The sequence below is a fragment of the Mus caroli genome, chromosome 1 (assembly GCF_900094665.2).
Source record: "Mus caroli chromosome 1, CAROLI_EIJ_v1.1, whole genome shotgun sequence".
NCBI classification, from domain to species: Eukaryota; Metazoa; Chordata; class Mammalia; order Rodentia; family Muridae; genus Mus; species Mus caroli.
In genome coordinates this window covers 44,158,884-44,177,571 of record NC_034570.1, presented here as the reverse complement: position 1 = coordinate 44,177,571, position 18,688 = coordinate 44,158,884, and positions in this window count along the sequence as shown.

Sequence of the window (18,688 nt, the reverse complement as noted above, 5' to 3'; positions counted from 1 at the left end):
TGGAAAGGCATCTTGGAATCTGGAAGAGAAGAGGGAGCTAGGCAGATGAGAGAAAGATGAAGCTAAGACAATCGGTTTCTGATCAAAGCTCAATTTTACTAATTCGTGCATTTGAGTTATGAAGGATGGAAAGGGGCCTGATTCCCACCAAATTATCTTGGAATAATGTTGCAGGTTAACACGTGATAGCTCTGCAACAGATAGATGGCAGGCAGCAGCAGTGGGAGTGGTAGGACAATAGTGTGGCAAGCTCTTCCCCATGCTCTCTAACACTGAAACCTGAGCAAACAGGTTTCAGGCTGGGGAGGGGAGGTTACATCTCCTCCCTGTTGTTAAAATAAAAAAGAAAAGGCTGGGCTGAGGCATAAAATTTATTTATGCCATATAGTTTTGCCTGAATTTTTAGGGCTAAATGAAGAAACCAGTCTCCATGGGATTTCCTAACTTTTCTTATGGTAAACTGTATCTGGATAAGACAGTCCTTTCTGTCCTAGTAAACAACTAGCAGACTAGCCCTGAGCTGTTGGCTCCGACTATTATAATGCTAATTAGTACTGAATAGGTAACTTCCTTGTAGAAATATTTATCTGAATACCAACTAGTCAGCTACAGGGCGTTGGAACCCTGGCAAAGGCTGACTGTATGAATTGAAAAGCACTTTATTATGAATAACACTGAAGGAGAGTATGTGGATATTCCTCTGCATTCTTGGATGACAGGTGGGGAACAGGGAGGAAGGGGTGACGACCGGCTCCATAGTATAAGGTCAATTGGCTTTTTAGGGTGGGAGACTGTGAAGGGCTTGCCCTTCTAATGGTACCCTCCAACCTCTCTCCCCCCCCCATTAATTAAGTTTAAGAAGGCCACGCTTAACTGAGGTGATCAAATGATTTTCTCATCCTTAGATGACTGGACTTTAACCATGGCTTGGGGAGATATTGACCCGATTTTTCCTGTGGGTGCTGTCACAACCCACACTTGTGGCTCTTGGTATCTTTTGGGGAGGGGAGGCAGAGCCTTAGAAATATATGTTTCGTTGTAACTGGAACTAGATACCAACCTCTATCTAAACCAGGTGTATCTCACAGGGAACCCCAAAATGGTCAAGCTGGACCTTTCCCTGCAGTAATTTTTTGCACCCAAGTGGTATCTCTACTGTATTCATATGATCACAAATCAGTATGCACAGTTTTGAGTACTGTACAGCTCTTAAAGGAGAATTGTCAACCTCAGATTTAGTAAGGCCTCGACAAGAATTATGTCACTAGTAACACCATAATTTGTGGCTCTTAGGCTATATTTGGAGCTGAACATCACCCTCTTCATCTCTGTTATTTTTACAGCCTGAGGAACTAAGGGGACCTTGCAATAACAGCAAGGGTGGCAAGCCAGAGACCAGCTAAGGGACTAAGCCCGTCTATTAGAAATAAAACCAATCTCTTTTAATATTTGAAATTTCTGCCTTTTTAGCCCTCATAGTAAGCCTAAATTTCAAATCAGACCTAAAGACGCAATACCTGTTGGAATGTCCTTAGAATGACATTGGGGGCGGGGATGCATGCCCACTGTAGTCAGGCTGAAGGTATTGATTGACCTGCTTGAAAGACAAAATCTTAGAAAATGAAGAGTAACATCTCAAAGCTACTTTTGGGGAAGTCTAGGTACTTTATTTAGTTGCAAATTAGCAAGGCTCAGCTCAGTCTCCAGGCTGATTTTAAAATTAGTGAAAAGGCCAGAGATTCTCCGGAAGTGGGGGATGTGCTCTGAATTAACTTTGCGAGGTAATTAAGAATATTAGTTATCTACAATATGAATCTGTAATATAAGACTAAATATTAGACCAGTCTAAGATTGAGTTAGAATGACTGGTCACACTGAAGAAAAGAGAAAAGTCATTATGACTCTATTAAATGATTAATCTTATTAACTCAGAATATACAGTCTCTGTAGTTCTTTTGCCATAAAGTTAAAAGGCTTGAAGCTAGTCTAAACTGGAAAAATGGCAAGCAAGGATGGATCTAAAACATGGATCTAATTTAGTTTTCTAGTCACTTTAATCAGGGCACTAGCTCAACTTACCGGCCAGCTCATCACACAAATTAACCATCATGCTTTTGCAACGTTCTGTGGAGAGAACCTGTTTTTTTTTTTTTTTCTTCCCTAATAAGGTAGTTGTTTAGGATCAATCTATAAGCCATTAAGTAGATCCTTTTAAGATACTATAAAGCATTTATTAAATTTTTTGACATTTAAATTTCAAGATTTGAAAATAAAGGTATGATTTAAATAGTATGCACGGGAATGCACTAAATAGTATGTACAGGGAAATAAGTTTTCCCTTCTTTGTCTTTTAAGAAGCTAAAGTTTTAAAGTTTTACAATATCTAATCATTGGACTTAATAACTTGTTGAAAAAACATTTTAAATATTTGACTGTAAAGGGGCAGTGACTAATTGCACTTTTAATCATTTCTCTTAAGGAGCGGTTGTAACTAGAAAGCTTGAAAAGTTATTAAGAGTCACATGTGCATAATTTATTTATTAACTAGAAATAAGAGCATTTATTTGTAGCAAATTATTAAGTAAAAGTCCTCAAGAATTAACACTATTATGTGGAAACAGGTAGTAACTGAGGACACTAAAAGGAAAGAATTATACATGCACAATTTTTAAGAATATTAAAATATTATTTTAAATCATAGCTGTTATGAATATACAAAGAATGAGGTTATATACCTAATCTATCTTATATGTGTGACCTATAGACTGTCTGCGATATAAATTTATCCTGGCATTGTTTTAAAATGTCCAGGCAATTAGAACAATTTAATAAATGTCTAAAATCTGCCTTTTTAAAAGGACAACATTATTTTTATGAGTTGTATACGCATAAGCAATTGCAAATTTGAGAATTAATAGCATCTGAGGGACGAACAATCTTAAGCAATTGTGAGTTCTGAGATATAACAGTGACTATTAATATACAAATTAATTTAATATAATTATATTATAATAATATATAATATTATATTTAAAATAATATATAATAATAATATAATAATATAAATATAAACAATTTGATTGTTTAGCAATTTAAAACACCATCTACAGCACACAACTAGATTATTTGTGCTGAAACAGGGAGAAACTTAAGCGACTAAGCATGTGATCTAATTCACATGTACTTACGTCTCATATAGGGGTTGTTATTAAACACAATAATTGGTATGTATGCATGCATGAATTTATAGAAGATATAAAAGCATGTATAAAAACAATTAACTCATCTTTGGGTTATTGATTGTTAATCTATTTAAAATGATGGTGTGTAATAGGTCAATTATTAATATTTTATAATAACCAAATAAATTGCTGTATAGAACAAGGAACCATTGTCAGTTTTTTTTTTAAATATATGAATATACTTTACAATTTTTCTTTTTATTAGTACTACAATGGTATAAATAGGATGTTGAAACTATGTTTTGAGGTGAAAGCCACCTCGACATTGGTTGTTTGTCCTCGGCCTTTTTCTCAGGCAGAAGAGGCTGAGGGCAGCCCAATTTATTGTAGGCCAGAAAACTTATTTCGGGTCTTAGAGAGAACAATATGGCTACTCTGGTAGGGCACGTGGAGGCTCATGTGGCAAAGGTGAACATAACCCTCTCCTGAGTTTGCTGTAAGGCTGCTGGCCTTATGGCAGCCTCTCGCACCACTCTACCTCTGGGAAACTGTGTGTCTCAAGGCCCCACCCCACAGTAGCCAGTAGCTAGCTGGGCCCACGTGGGCCAATGATTGGCTGGAAGGATGAGAAAAATGGCTTTACAATAATGTTTTTTCTGGCCAAAGAATTGTTTTGAGCACAGCTAATATTTAATTATCAATGAATATAATTAATAACAATTATAAAAGCTTTCTTTATTTTTTTGTAAAACCTTTTGTAGTAAACTAAAACCCTAAGTAATAAAAAGATGTTGTCTCTGAATCTTTTGGGTGAGAGCAAGGATTTAAAGTAAACTTCCCTTGAGAAGCATAGTTAATAAAACATTTTTACTTATGAAACAATATACACTGAAAGATTCAAACTCTTTGCTTCTTGTATTGAAGCAGACAATAAAAATGTCTTACATAATGTAGATCAATATTTAGCCATATTAGAGACAAAATATTTTAGTTATTACAAACTCACTAGAAGCAAAACCTTTATAATCATTAAGATGTAAAGGAGAGAGAAAAAGAAACAAACCTTTGGATTTATAATAACTATTTAAAAGGTAGGCAAACCAGGTTGTAATGTCTTGATAAATTTTACTACGGTCTGGTTGACTCTTTATAAACTATGAATTTGAACTTCATTAAAAACAGCATCTGGCTAGATCTGTAAAGAATTATTAAGTTTCTTTTGCAACATTAACTTTGGAAAAGTAAAACCCAATTTCAAAACAATTTACTACTTATAGAATTAATATTAGAAACATTACTATCATATTATGAAGTTTGGCTGCCAATTAATACCTATGAATACATGTAAGCTTTAATGCTTTAATAAAGAAACATTGCTTTAAATTTTATCTTAAATTCTACTTTCTAGGATAGGAACCACATTAATTATTATCTCAACTAGAAATATCTTTAGAGACCCAGCCTCTTGGCCTGCCTCATGCCACGTGTCAGAAGAACTCTAAACTTGAGTTATCAATTTTAAGACTATCTGTTAGCAATGTAACAGTTATTAATCTAAACCAGCAACTTATGAGCCGATTGTGAAAACACGTAGAGTATATTACCAATAAAAAAAAAAACAAAAAAACAAAAAAAAACAACAAATAAAGCAGTTACATTTAGACCAATCAGAGAATATTAATTTTTCTAGCTACAATCATGGAATAAAAAGCTCTTTATCATTTACTAAACACAATAATCACAAATGTAGAGAACCCTCTAGGAAAAATAAACAAACATTTATCAGCTTTATTACCCTAAACTAAGAGGCTGTAGACTCTCCTTCTTTCTTATAACGAACAATTTTTCTAGCAGGGGCCCTCCTGCCATGTGTCTGTTTCCTGGTTGAAGCACTCCTGCCACTTCCTGTGGCAGCTCTCGGCTTTGCAGATAAAGTTTTTTAGCCATCTTTATTATCCAACATAAAACATAGAACATTCATTCATACAGACTGGACATGAACATACATGAATTGAACACGTGAACGGACTGGTGCACCAGACATCAGACAAAGACACAAAAGGGGCAGAGTACTTCTGCTGTAAAGACCAAAGAGAACAAAGCAGGGCACTCCTGAATTTTCTCTCTGCTTTTTGGAACATTTTCCTCCCTCATGATGCAGTTTTTAACTGCGGCCATTCGCCTGATTATTAATTTCCTTTTAATAAACCCTTTCTTTTCTCACGCCTAAAAATGTAGCTTCTGGGAGCTACGGCTAACCACCTGTTAAGTTCCTAGCTCCTGATAAGTCTCACTGTTGAACCTAAGTGAATTAGCGCTCAGGTTTAACGCTGTTTCAACTTAGCCCATACCGACCTTCTCCAGTATGAATTTTTTTTTTTTAATTATTTTCTTCTTCTATGGAGCTCCAAATCAGCAGTGCTTCTTCCAAATGTCCTCTGCCATTTCTCAGTCCCGCGTGGGTGCCAGATCTGTTGTGTCCGACCAGCGGCTCACATGTCTGGGTTCTGCTTTGGAAAGGCATCTTGGAATCTAGAAGAGGGAGCTAGGCAGATGAGAGAAAGATGAAGCTAAGACAATCGATTTCTGATCAAAGCTCAATTTTACTAATTCATGCACCGAGTTATGAAGGAGGGGAAGGGGCCCAATTCCCGCCAAATCATCTTGGAGTAAAGTTGCAGGTGAACACGTGATAGCTCTGGAACAGATAGGTGGCATGCAGCAGCAGTGGGAGTGGCAGGACAATAGTGAGGCAAGCTCTGCCCTGATGCTCTCAAACACTGAAACGTGAGCAAACAGATTTCAGGCTGGGGAGGGGAGGTTACATTATCCATTTCATAAAAACACATCTTAATACAATCACAATTGTTACAGGTACCCCTATTATGTCTGAAACTCACATCTGATAGTTCTCAGCACACTGATCAATTGTGAATCTGTAAATTAAACACTACACAGTGCTATAGGAAGATGTGTCTAGCAGCATTGCGAGCAGCACAAAACTATGAAAACATACATAAAGTTTAGAAATAAATCTGACAACACCAATTGTCAAAAAAGAAACAAAAAAAATACCAGATTATCTCCTGGCTCTATGATCAACATGGGGTTCTGTACTCATGTTTAGAGTACAGAAGATTTAGCTAAAGGCGGGAAGGTATTGGATATGATCAAGATATACTTTATTTGTATAAAAATTCTTATTTTTATGTATTTAAAATTCTTTAGAATTATATTCAGTGTATTTTAATCATGTTTATTCCACCCCAAATTCCCCTCAGATTTATCTGCACTAAACTTTGTTTTCACCAGCCACTCTGTATTCTTCTTTTTCTGCATCTTTTAAAATTTATTTTTATATCTTTAAATTATAATTACACAGTTTCTTCAGTAACTCCCTCCAAGCAGTTTCATATACCCTTTCTTTCACTTTTTAAAAAATCTCATGTTCTTTTCTTCTAAAAATGTGTGTGTGTATATATATATATATATATATATATACAATTATACACATACATACATATATATATACATATACTCCCCCAAATGTACATTACATGATCCATTTATGCTGTTCATATATGCTTTGTGTGTCTTTTGATGGGCACATTGTCTACTTACTAGTTGTTGCAATCCTTAAAGAAAACCAACTTGATTCTTCCTATCAGCTATCGACGAACACTTTTTCAGTTAGGGATGATGTTTGGTGTCAACCACCATGTAGCATGTTAGGCTTTTGTTTGCTGTGGACATGGAACATCATAGGTATGTGTCAAAAACATTTTCAATTTTGAGTTTATATGTGCAGCTATCTTATTGCATCTTTGAATACTGTTTTGTTTGTTTGTTTTGTAGTTATATACTATGTCTGCCTCTTAACCCATATCCTGCAGTGATTCTTGAACATTGGGAGGAGTGGTTGTGACATACATCTCATTTTAGGCCGAGAATCACACTGTCTCTGCACTTTGACTATTTTCAGGTTCTGTATGATAATCACACTCTGCTGAAATAGAACTTTTACAGAAGAGAATTGAGGTATGCCTGAATTTATTGGCATAAGAATAAATCATTAAGAATCAGTTTAATACTAAACGCATGTAGTAGAATAGTAATTTTAGGTTTTCCTGTGAGACCTGTGGCCTGACACGCTACAGTCTTTTGTTGTTGTTGTTGTTGTTTTGCTTTTGTTTTTGTTTTTCAGTTTAATCATGACAGTAGATATGGTTTTTATTTTAGGGAATTTTAGATTCAGAAAGTGCTTGGCTAATGCTAAGATGTTCACACCACTATTGAATCAGAAGGCATATCTTGCCAGGCCAGTCATATAGCTTTCAGAGTTCCCAGACTGATGACTGCCTTTTTCCTCTGGTATGGTATACAACACAATACAGCACTATAAAAGTTACTTTGGAGGTATGAAGCTTCCAGGTCAGTTCCAGATTGATATCTTCTTGTTCTGTGACTCAACCACATGGCACTCTCATCAACAGGATCTTATTTTCAAGCTTTAGATGGCAATCAATAGGATTGGAAATATTTTGCAAGATGTTGGTACATCATTGGCCAACACTTTTGTGTGTATTGGCTTTTAATTTTGTAGCTTGTTGTGTTTAGTAGCATCATTGATAACCTATTATAGGAAAACTCCATTTTCTCTCTGTCTCTGTGTTTTTGTGTTTCTCTGACTCTCTTTTTCTCTCTCTGAATTTCTCTGTCCGTCTCTTTGTTTCTTTGTTTCTTTGTTTCTTTGTTTCTTTGTTTCTTTGTTTCTTTGTTTCTTTGTTTCTTTGTTTCTTTCTTTCTTTCTTTCTTTGTATCTATCTATCTCTGTATCTGTCTCTCTCCCTCCTTATTTTCCTCATTCCCCGCTTCCCTCTCTCAGAAGTTTCAAGACTTTTAAAATATTTCTTACAGAAAAAATCCTGAGAGATTTCATTAAATAAATTAAAATAATCATTTGCCTATCTAAGGGTTCAAGATAAAAGTCTTCTACATGCTCAATAAAAATATAACATCAAGGAAAACTCAAGATAGGCAACTTTGTGAGTTACTATTTTCAACTTGGTGTTTGGCCCAGGTTTGTATATACAATTCAATGACAAAATTTTAGTATACTTCAAAAACATAAAGAAGCAAAGTGATTAGACTCTTTTGAAATAGAGAGTTAGAATTCCTTAGAACTAAAATCTTGATTTAGATGTCATTTTCCCAAGGCAATGGTCAGTAAAGTCCTGAAGAGCACCCTAATATACAATGGAAAAAGTGGGAAAACTTGCCTAGTTGTATATGATCTATGTAAGAAAGAAAAAGATGCTTACTCTGAGAATTTGAATCTTTCCAGTTAGTGTTCTTGAAAATAACTCCAAATACTTGTGAAATCCTCATGGATTTACAATAAAAAATATGATATATAGTTTAAGATGATTTTTATGGTGCCAAGAAGAAATTCATGCAAAATTTAATTTAAAAATCAAATTAAGCATTCAAATATCAAGGTGTTTTTACATGAAAAGAAATCATGCTATATCCACCTTTTTCTAACATACAAAAAAAATTAATAGATGTGAGAAAATAGAACTGTAATCTAAAATCTGAATGTTTAAAATTTAAAACTAAATATATTCAAATAAAAAATAAAATTACATTTATTAAAAATAAACTAATATAGTAGTAAACTTTAATAAATGGAACAAGTACCAAGTACTAGACATTCAATGAAAATAAAATTATTACTGATGCAATATGCTGCCCCAGGATATTATTAGGAATCATTTATGATATGAGCCCACTCTACCCTTTATTGTCTATGTGAACACCCAATTTGATAGCACTCCAAGGAACAGTATTCAAGTATTCAATGAAAATAGGTTAAAAAAAAAACTATAGCAATTGTACTTAAAAAGCAAACTAAATAAATGTTACCAGTAGAATAATTAACATTCTATTTAGTAAAATACCCAGTTTCAAAATTCATAAAGGGGAAAGATTTCAAACAAATGGAACAGGAAAGAATCTAGTATATACTATTAAAATAGTAGACAAGAAAAGCAGTTTATGGAAATGATCAAATGTTGGCAAGAAATTAGATAGGCTTTGTAAATAAGCTTAAGGAGCTAAAGGAATTCATGATTAGTAAAGCAAATGAGGGTGATAACAAGACTACATTGAATATAAGTGTGTCAATGAAATGTTGTGTTATAAAAGTAAAAATTTCAACATTCTTAACTAAAATTATAACCAAACATGTAAAACTAAATTGTGAGGGTATTCCAAAGTGAATGTGATAAAATGGAATGAACCAATAACAATTTCAGAAAAACTTATCAGGAGTTATTCTATAATATAAATACCAACAAAAGAAAGGTGAACATTTTTTGTTGGAATAGAAGGCAGTTGTAAGTCTATCCAAGATTCATAGCAAGGGTAAAATACAAGAGAGAGAGAGGTGTGGGGGAGGGAGGGAGGGAGGGAGAGAGACAGAAAGGGGGGAGAGGAGAGAGAGACAGAGAGGTACAGAACAAGTACTGGAAGACATAGAGTTGATAATACTTTTGTATATACATGAAACTTTCATTTGAGAATGCTATGAGTAGGTATTAATGACAGCCTTAATTGTAAAGACTCTTTTAATTAGCTTTTGCTTGAATAATTCCTATGTTGGGAGACAGAAAATTTTGATTCTATAATGATTTGTGGGACAAAAAATGGAGTCCTGCATCCACTCAGAGCTAGGGCCACTGGCCGAGGTTGACACAGGAAATTTGTCTTCGTTCAACCCCACGGAACCACCTGGCAGGCATTGGACTGTGAGAAGCCATGGGATCCTGCTTTGGGGGTGAGAAAAGGTGCGTTCTGGGGTCCCCACAGACCTGCTAGAGTTGGGCTTTGATGTTGTTGGGCCCAGCAGAAGAGCTGGTTCTGGGTTCTCTGGGCCACAAGGAGGCCAGGCATGACAGGTTCTCACTCTCAGAAATCCCAGATGCCACTGTATGTCTCAGGTGAGATTAGAATGGGTGGGAACCCTCAGACAGACTCTGGCCCTGGACCAAAGGGAACAGGATAGGAGGAGAACTCTGGCAGGTTATGGGGGTAGGAGAGAGTCTAGGTAGCTCAGTGGCTAGCTCGGTGGGCTGCTTGGTTTGGTTGGTGGTCGTGGCTGGATTACATGGAGGCCTGCTGTAGGGAGACTCGATGCACAGCTCTTTAGAGGGAAACCTGCTCCATTGCTCCAGCATGGTGGGTCTCAATGAAAAGAAGCAGTCCATGTTTTTAAGGCATTTATTGTAGAAAAGCAGAGAGAGGGAGAGTATAAAGAAGCAGAGGGCCCATGGAGGGAGGGGGAGAGAAGGAAGGTCAGAAAGAGGGGAAGCAAGGGATTAAGAGTTAAGAGCAAGAGAATAAGAGGTAAGAGAATAAGAGCAAGAGGGTAAGAGAGGGAGCAAGAGAGTAAGAGAGAGAGGATGGGGCAAGCAACTCCTTTTATAGTGGGCTGGGGCTATCTTGGCTGATGCCAGGTAACTGTGGAGAGGATCATACATGGCTTTTGCTAGGTAACTGTGGTGGTGGAGTCCAGACAGAATACCAGGAGCTTGGGGAATTGCCTATGTGACTGAGGGCCACATACTTTTGTAGGGGGCTGTGGGAGGCTGTTGCTAAGACAGGAGACTGGGGCCCAGGAGGTGTGGCAGAACTTCTAAATTCCCAATAAGGGAGAAGTCATCAGACACCAGGTCTCCAGTGTTCCAGGCTTGTGCTCAACTGGAAACTATGCACACAGTTCACCACCTCACAATTCCCCCTTTTACTTTTTTAAAAGAGTGGGGTCACTGGAGTGACTGTGTCATTTGTATTAAAAATTCTGGGTGTGGAGACAGTATCAAAGAAAAACTCTGTACAGGCCAGAGGGGTAACACAACTAAGTCAGAGTGGTAAGGAGGGTTAAGGGTAGGGGTTAAGAAGCAAGGTATCATTGAATCAATTAATTGTCGTGTGGGTAGTACAGTTTGAGGGTATTAACATCAGTTTTAAACAGCATTTGATTAACCTAGATAGACATCATCTTTTCCTTACTATCATGTAACTCCCCCAAGTTCAGTAGCCATTTGACTTTGACAAAAGAGTTCATCTGTAGCTGAAAGGTCTGATGTCTGTCCTCTGTGGTGTTAAGTACATGTCTCTGGATCTCAGCACATGTCTGCATCTCAGCTTGTGTCTCAGGAGTCTTTAGTCAGATGAGGTGTCTTAAGGAAGGCAGCTTTGCTGTCTGCAGGTCTCAGGAGATGTGCTGTCTCTGCTAGATCCTGTGGCAACAGTTATGGTCCGTTTCTTTTGTGGGGATAAACCTGTAGGTTAATTACAACAAAGGAGCAGAACCCCATGGGGGGATAGATAGATGGGTGGATAGAAAACATTAAGCCTGCAATGGTTTGCTTGAGAACACATCACAGTATGTTGTTATGGTCTTAGAAAAGCAAGGTTGAGGAATTTAGTCCTGGAAGGCATCCTTTAAGTCTTCTTTGGATGGCTGAGGAAGAAAATATCATGTTAATTATGCATCTGGGATAAGCAGTAATAGTTTGTAAAAGGAAACTGGTTGTTAATTAAGGATTAAATAATGGTAATCAGCATAGTTGATTTGACCTGTGGAGGTAGATTAGATGACTTTTGAACCATAAAAGGAATCATAAACAGGATGAAAAACTTTATACATACATCAGGAATGCTAGGGCGAAAAAATAAACATTTAAATAAAGAAGCAAGAAAATTTTGGGTTGAAAAGCACTAACATTGTTTCAAGTGTCCCTGTTAGGAAGAAAAAACATTTAAACAAAGCCTGAAAACCTTTGTCTTAAAGGCCTCAGGTGCAGGTTTTTCTTTGGTGGTCTTAGGTTCATGGGGGAGGGGCCTGCTCTGCCATGAGGTGACTGTGTTCTCTAGAGAGAGTTTCCTGTTTTCCCTGTTTGTTTTTGTTTTTTGTTTTTTTTTTTTTTCTTGGAAAGTAGAAGATGAATGGCCAACCTTGAAGAAAAGCTCAAAGGAACAAGCACAGAGGCTTCATAGCAGAGTCAGGGACAGGGAGAGTGAGAGGCTTTCTAGCCAAAGTGGTAGTAGCCTGCTGGCCAGTTTGAGAGCTCGATCAGTTGGCTGGCAGACTGAGGCAGCAGAGCGTTCAGAACAGGTGCTGCCAGCTGCTGTCTGAAAGGCAGCCCTTACTTCATGGCTGGGGGAGGGGCAGAGAGTAGAGGCTAGTTAAGTAGAGTTAGTTAAGTCTAAAATGAGATTTGGTGAGTGTAGCTAAGAGTCAAAAGGAGGAGGGAGAAATATGCTGGCAAAGAAAACAGGGTGGAGTGGGGAAGAGAGAGAGAGAGAGAGAGAATCAGAGGAAGGCCTAGTCTTTTGAACGAGACCAGATAACTCAAGGTCTTGGGCTATTGGAAGTTCTGATGTGGGTCTCTGTGTGTGTGGGTTCTCAGCTGAGGGTACGCCTTAGCTGGTTCTGCCCACATTGGGGTCCCACATCTACACTGGGCCTCTGGGCGAGGCAAACCTGCCAGAGCTCTCCTTCCTGCCATTTTTCCTTCTGCCCCCAGGCCAAAGTCTGCCCAAGGTTCCCCACTTTGTTCTCAGCACAGAACAAAGAAAGAATATTAAAAGCTGCAAGGGAAAAGGGCCAAGTAACATACAAAGGTAGAACTATCAAAATTATATCAGACTTCTAAACAGACTATGAAAGACCTAAAAGCCTGAAGAAAGGTCATGCCAACTCTAAGAGAACACAAATGTCAGCCCAGGCTACTATACCAAGCAAAAATCTCAATCATCATAGATGAAGAAAACAAAATATTCCAGGAAAAAAATAAATTCAAACAGTACCCATATAAACAATCCAGCCACACAGAGGATTCTAGAAGGAAAAATTTCAATACAAGGAAGGTACATGCACCAAAGAAAGGACAAGATATTAAGCATCTCACAACAAAGACAAAAAGAGAGAACTACAAGCATATAAAGCCACCCACAAAAAACAAACCTATCAGAAACCAACAGTCATCTTTCTTTAATATCTCGGAATATTAATGGACACAACTCACCTTTAAAAAGACATGAACTAACATTTTGATCCAGCATTTTGCTGCATAAAAGGAGCACACTTAAATAACAAAGACAGATACTATCTCAGAGTAAAAGGTTGGAAAAAGGTCTTTCAAGCAAAAGGTCCCAGGAAACAAGCAGGATTTGCCATCCTAATATCCAATAAAATAGATTTACAACCAAAAGTTATCAAGTGTGATGAAGAAAGACACTTCATATTTATCAAGGGGAAAATCCAACAAGAGAAAGTCTCAATTCTAAACATCTATGACCCAAGTCTAAGAGCATCCACATTCATAAAAGAAACTTTACTAAAAATCAAAACCCACATTAAAGCCCACACTAAAATAGAGAGAGACATCAACATCCCATTCTCATGAATGGACAGGTCATTGACACAGAAACAGAGAAACAGTGAAACTAAGAGAGGTCATGAAAAATTGGATTTAACAGATACCTGTAGCCACCCACAGACACATGAACTGAGTTCCTGAGAGGGATGCTGGAGTTCTGTGGGAGGAAAAGGCAAGAGAAATAATGAGACCAAGACAGATTCTGATCAAGGCCCAATGTTTACTAAGAGTCTGAGCTTATAAAAGGGGGAAGGCCCATCCCCTGCCAAGCCACTCTTGGTGCTTTGTTGCCAGCTTGTCAGCACTTGATCTGCCAGAGCTGTTAGTACTAGGCCACCAATGGACAGGATGTCAGCTATCGCAGGAATATCTCAGGAATACAGGTTCATCCTCTCACCAGGTAGCAGCATCTTGGAGAAGAGCACAGGTGGCAGAACAATAGACCTATCTAGGTTGGAAGACTCCACCATAGGTGGTCTCACTCACAGTAGCAGAACAGGTCTGAGTCAGCCTGCTCAAGTCTGGGGGAGACTACAGATATCTACAGAACATTTCACCCTAAAACAAAAGAATATACCTTTTTCTCTCACTAATGGTACCTTCTCCAAAATCGACCATATAATTTGTCACAAAACAGCCCTCAATCAATACAAGAATATTGAAATAATACCATGCATCCTATCAGATCATCATGGTATAAGGCTGGTTTTCAAGAACAGTGGAAAGTACAGAAAGTCCACATACATGTGGAAACTGAACAACTTTCTACTCAACTATAACTTGGTCAGGTAGGAAATAAAGAAAGAAGTTAAAGACTTCTTGGAATAAAATGAAAATATTGAAACATCATAACCAAACTTATGGAACACAATCAAAGCAGTGCTAAAAGGAAAGTTCATAGCCCTAAGTGCTCTGATAAAGAAACTAGAGAAAACTTACACTAACTTAACAGAACACCTGAGACCTCTAGAACAAAAAAGAAGCAAACCTGCCCAAGAGGAGTAGAAGGCAGGAAACAGTCAACTCAGGGCTGATAGTCACCAAATAGAAACAAAGAAAACAATACAAAGAATCAGCAAACTAAAAGCTGGTTCTTTGAGAGAATCAATAAGATAGATAAACCCCTAGCCAAACTCGCTAAAGGGTAGAAAGGCAGTATTTAAATAAACAAAATCATAAATAAAAAGAGAGACATAACGACAGAAACAGAGGTAATTAAAAAAATCATCAGATTCTAAAATCCTATATTCAACAAAACTTGAAAATCTAGATGAAATGGATGGTTTTCTAGACAGACACTACATACTGCAGTTAAACCAAGAGCAGGTAAACTATCTAAACAAGTGCATATCTCACAAAGAAATAGAAGTCATTAACCCCTGCGCCACCTCCCCCGCCAAAAAAAAAGAAAAAGCCCAGGACCAGATGGATTTAGTGAAGAATTCTACTAGACCGTCAAAGAAAACCTGATAGCAAATTTTCTCAAACTATTACATAAAATAGAAAGAGAAGGAACACTATGTAACTCATTCCATGAAGCCACAATACTCAGATACCTAAGCCACACAAAGTACCAACCAGAAAAGAGAACTTCATAACTTGCTTACGAATATTGATGCAAAAATACTGAATAAAATTCTTGTAAACCGAATCCAAGAAAGAAATTGAAGAAGATCTCAGAAAATGGAGCGATCTCTAATGCTCATGGATTGACAGAATCGGCATAGTAAAAATGGCCATCCTACCAAAGGCAATCTGTAGATTCGATGCAGTCACCATCAAAATCCCAACACAATTCTTCAAAGACATGGAAAGAACAATTCTCAAATTCATCTGGAAAGGCAAAAAACCCAGAATAGTGAGAACAATTTTTAACATTAAAAGAACAGCTGGGGAAATTACCATCCCTGACCTCAAACTTTACTACAGAGCAATAGTGATAAAACTGCATTGTATTGATACAGAGGCACACACATTGATCAATGAAATAGAATTGAAGACACAGAAATAAAACTACACACTTACAGACAGTTGATCTTTGAAAAAGCAGCCAAAACTATACAGTGGAAAAAAATGCATCTTCAATAAATGGTGCTGCTCTAATTGGCTGCCTGTATGTAGAAAAATGAAAATAGACCCATATTTGTTACATTGCACAAAGCTCAAGTCTATGTGAATCAAGAACCTCAAGATAAGCCCAGATACACTGAATCTAATGGAAGAGAAAGTGGGAGAGATCCCTGAGCTCAGTGGCACAGGGATAAATTTCCTATACAGAACTCCAATGCTTCATGTTCTAAGATCAAGAATTGATACAGGGGACCTCATGAAATTGGAAAGCTTTAGGAGGACAAAGGATATAGCCAATAAGACAAATCAGCAACCTAGATATTGGGAAAAATGTTCACTAACACCACATCTGGTAGAGGGCTAATATCCAAAATATATAAAGAACTCAAGAAGCTAATCACCAAAAAACTAAACAACCCAATCAAAAAGTGGGATATAGAAATAAACCAAGATTTCATAACTGAGGAATCTCGAATGGCTTAGAAGCACCTAAAGAAATGTTCAAAGTCCTTAGTGATCAGAGAAATGCAAATCAAAACTACCCTGAGATTCTACCTTACACCAATCAGAATGGCTAAGTTCAAAACCCAGGTGACAACACCTGTTGAAAAAGATATGGAGAAAGAGGAACAATCCTCCATTGCTGGTGGAATTGCAAACTGGTACAACCACTATAGAAATCAAGCTGGAGTTTCCCCACAAAATTGGAACTAGTCCTACTTGAAGACCCAACTATACTGTTCTTTGAAATGTACCCAAAAGTTGCCCCACTATGCCACAGGGGCTATGTTCATACCAGACTTATTTGTGATAGCCAGAAGATGGAAACAACCCATATGTCCCTCAATAGAAGAATAGATACAGAAAATGTGGTTCATTTACACAATGGAATACTACTCAGCTATTAAGAACTAGGATACCTATTATAGGCAAATAGATGGAACTAGAAAATATCATCCAGAGTGAGGTAACTCAGACCCAAAGGACATGCATGGTATGTACTCACTAATAAGTGGATATTAGCCAAAAGAAAAAAAAAATAAGAAAAAGTACAGAATACCCAAGAGACTCAAAAAGTTAAACAAGCTGAAGGGCCCAAGTGAGGACACCTCAGTACCACTTGGGAAGGAGAAGAAAGCAATCACATGTGGGGCAAAAGAAAGGGACCTGAGAGGTAAAGTGGACTAGGGTGGGGAGGGAGTAGAGTGGGGAGAAGGGAACCTGATCTGGTACTGGGTGAGGGAAAAGGACTGAAGCTCTGAGGGCCAGCAGAAAGAATGGAAACAGGCAACCTCAGGAGGTAGGAGGTTTGAGAGACCCTCCAGAATGTACTAGAGACCTGAGAGGTGAGTGTCTCTCAGGACTCAAAGGGAGGAACTTTAGATGATATGACTGAATGTAGAGAGAGGGAACTTATAGAACCAACCTCCAGCAAGAAGACAGGGCATCAATTGAGGGAGAGGGGAGCCATCCCACAGTCACACTATGACCCACAATTGTTCCTGTCTGAAGAAATTACAGGGATGAAAATGGAGAGAAGCCTGAGGAAAAGGAAGGTTCAGCCCAGCCACAGACCCAAAGTGTGATCCTGCTCAAGGGGAGAGCCCAAGGCCTGACACTATTACTGAGGATATGAAGTACTCTTAAAAAGGGACCTAGCATGATAACACTCTGGAAGACCCAGAAAACAGCTGAAAGTGGCAGATGCAGATATTTGCATCCAACAAATGGACAGAAGCAGCTGACACCTGTTGCTGAATTAGGGAAGGCTGAAAGAAGATGAGGAGAAGGGTGATCAGCAGTAGGAGGACCAGCAGTCTCAATTAATCTGGACCCTGAGATCTCTAAAACACTGGACCTCCAAACAGACAGCATATACTATCTAATATGAGGACCCCAACACACATACAGTAGATGACTTCTGGGTCTGTACTCATTCAGAGATGATTGACATAATTCTCAAGAGACTGGAGGCCCCAGAGAGATTAGAGGTCAGGTGGGGTGGGGCTGGGGACACCCACATGGAGATAGGGGGTGGGGAGGAGATGTGGGATATGGGACAGTCAGGGGGATGATAAATATGGAGTGTAAACAAAATTAATTAATTACTTTTAAAAAAGAAAAGGAAGGAAGGAAGGAAGGAAGGAAGGAAGGAAGGAAGGAAGGAAGGAAGGAAGGAAGGAATTTCAATCAGTAGTTCTAGCAAAAATGTTTGTAGACAAAATTTAATTATGGTTTTTATTTTGGTGATGAAATATTATGCCCAATAGCAATTTGGGGAAGAAAGAGTTTATTTAGCTTATATATAATGAAACAGAGGCCACTGAGGGAAGCTAAGTTGGAAAACGTAAACTTTACAAAACTATGGAGGTAGGTGATGATGCAGAAGCCTTGGAGGAATATGCCTTACTGGCAAGTGTCTCATGGTTTTCTTAGCCATATTTCTTACATAAATAAAATCCTAGACATGGGTGCTATGACCCTGTGGAAAATATCTTACAAATTTGCATACAGGTCAATCTTAAGAAGACATTTTCTCAATTGTAACTCCTTCCTCTTAGGCCATCAGATTATTCTTGTTTCTGTCAATTAGTGGTAATCTAGTCAGCACAAATATGTTGAAGAATCAAATTATATTTCCATTTCTCACTTTGTACAAAAATTTATTTCAAAATGAAAACATTAATAAGTCATAAAATTCTACATCTATTAGATAATTTTGAGGAGATCATTGAAAGTTATCAGCCTATACAAATAATTTCCTCCAAGTAGTGAGCCTTCCAATTTACAAGACTCCTTATAACTTTTAATCAATTATATGTGGGACCTATGTGAACAAAATGAGATGCTTGCTAAATAGGAGGCACTATTAAGATACAAGATTCAAAGCACATGAAACTCAAGAAGAACGAAGACCAAAGTGTGGACACTTTGCCCCTTCTTAGAATTGGGAACAAAACACCCATGGAAGGAGTTACAGAGACAAAG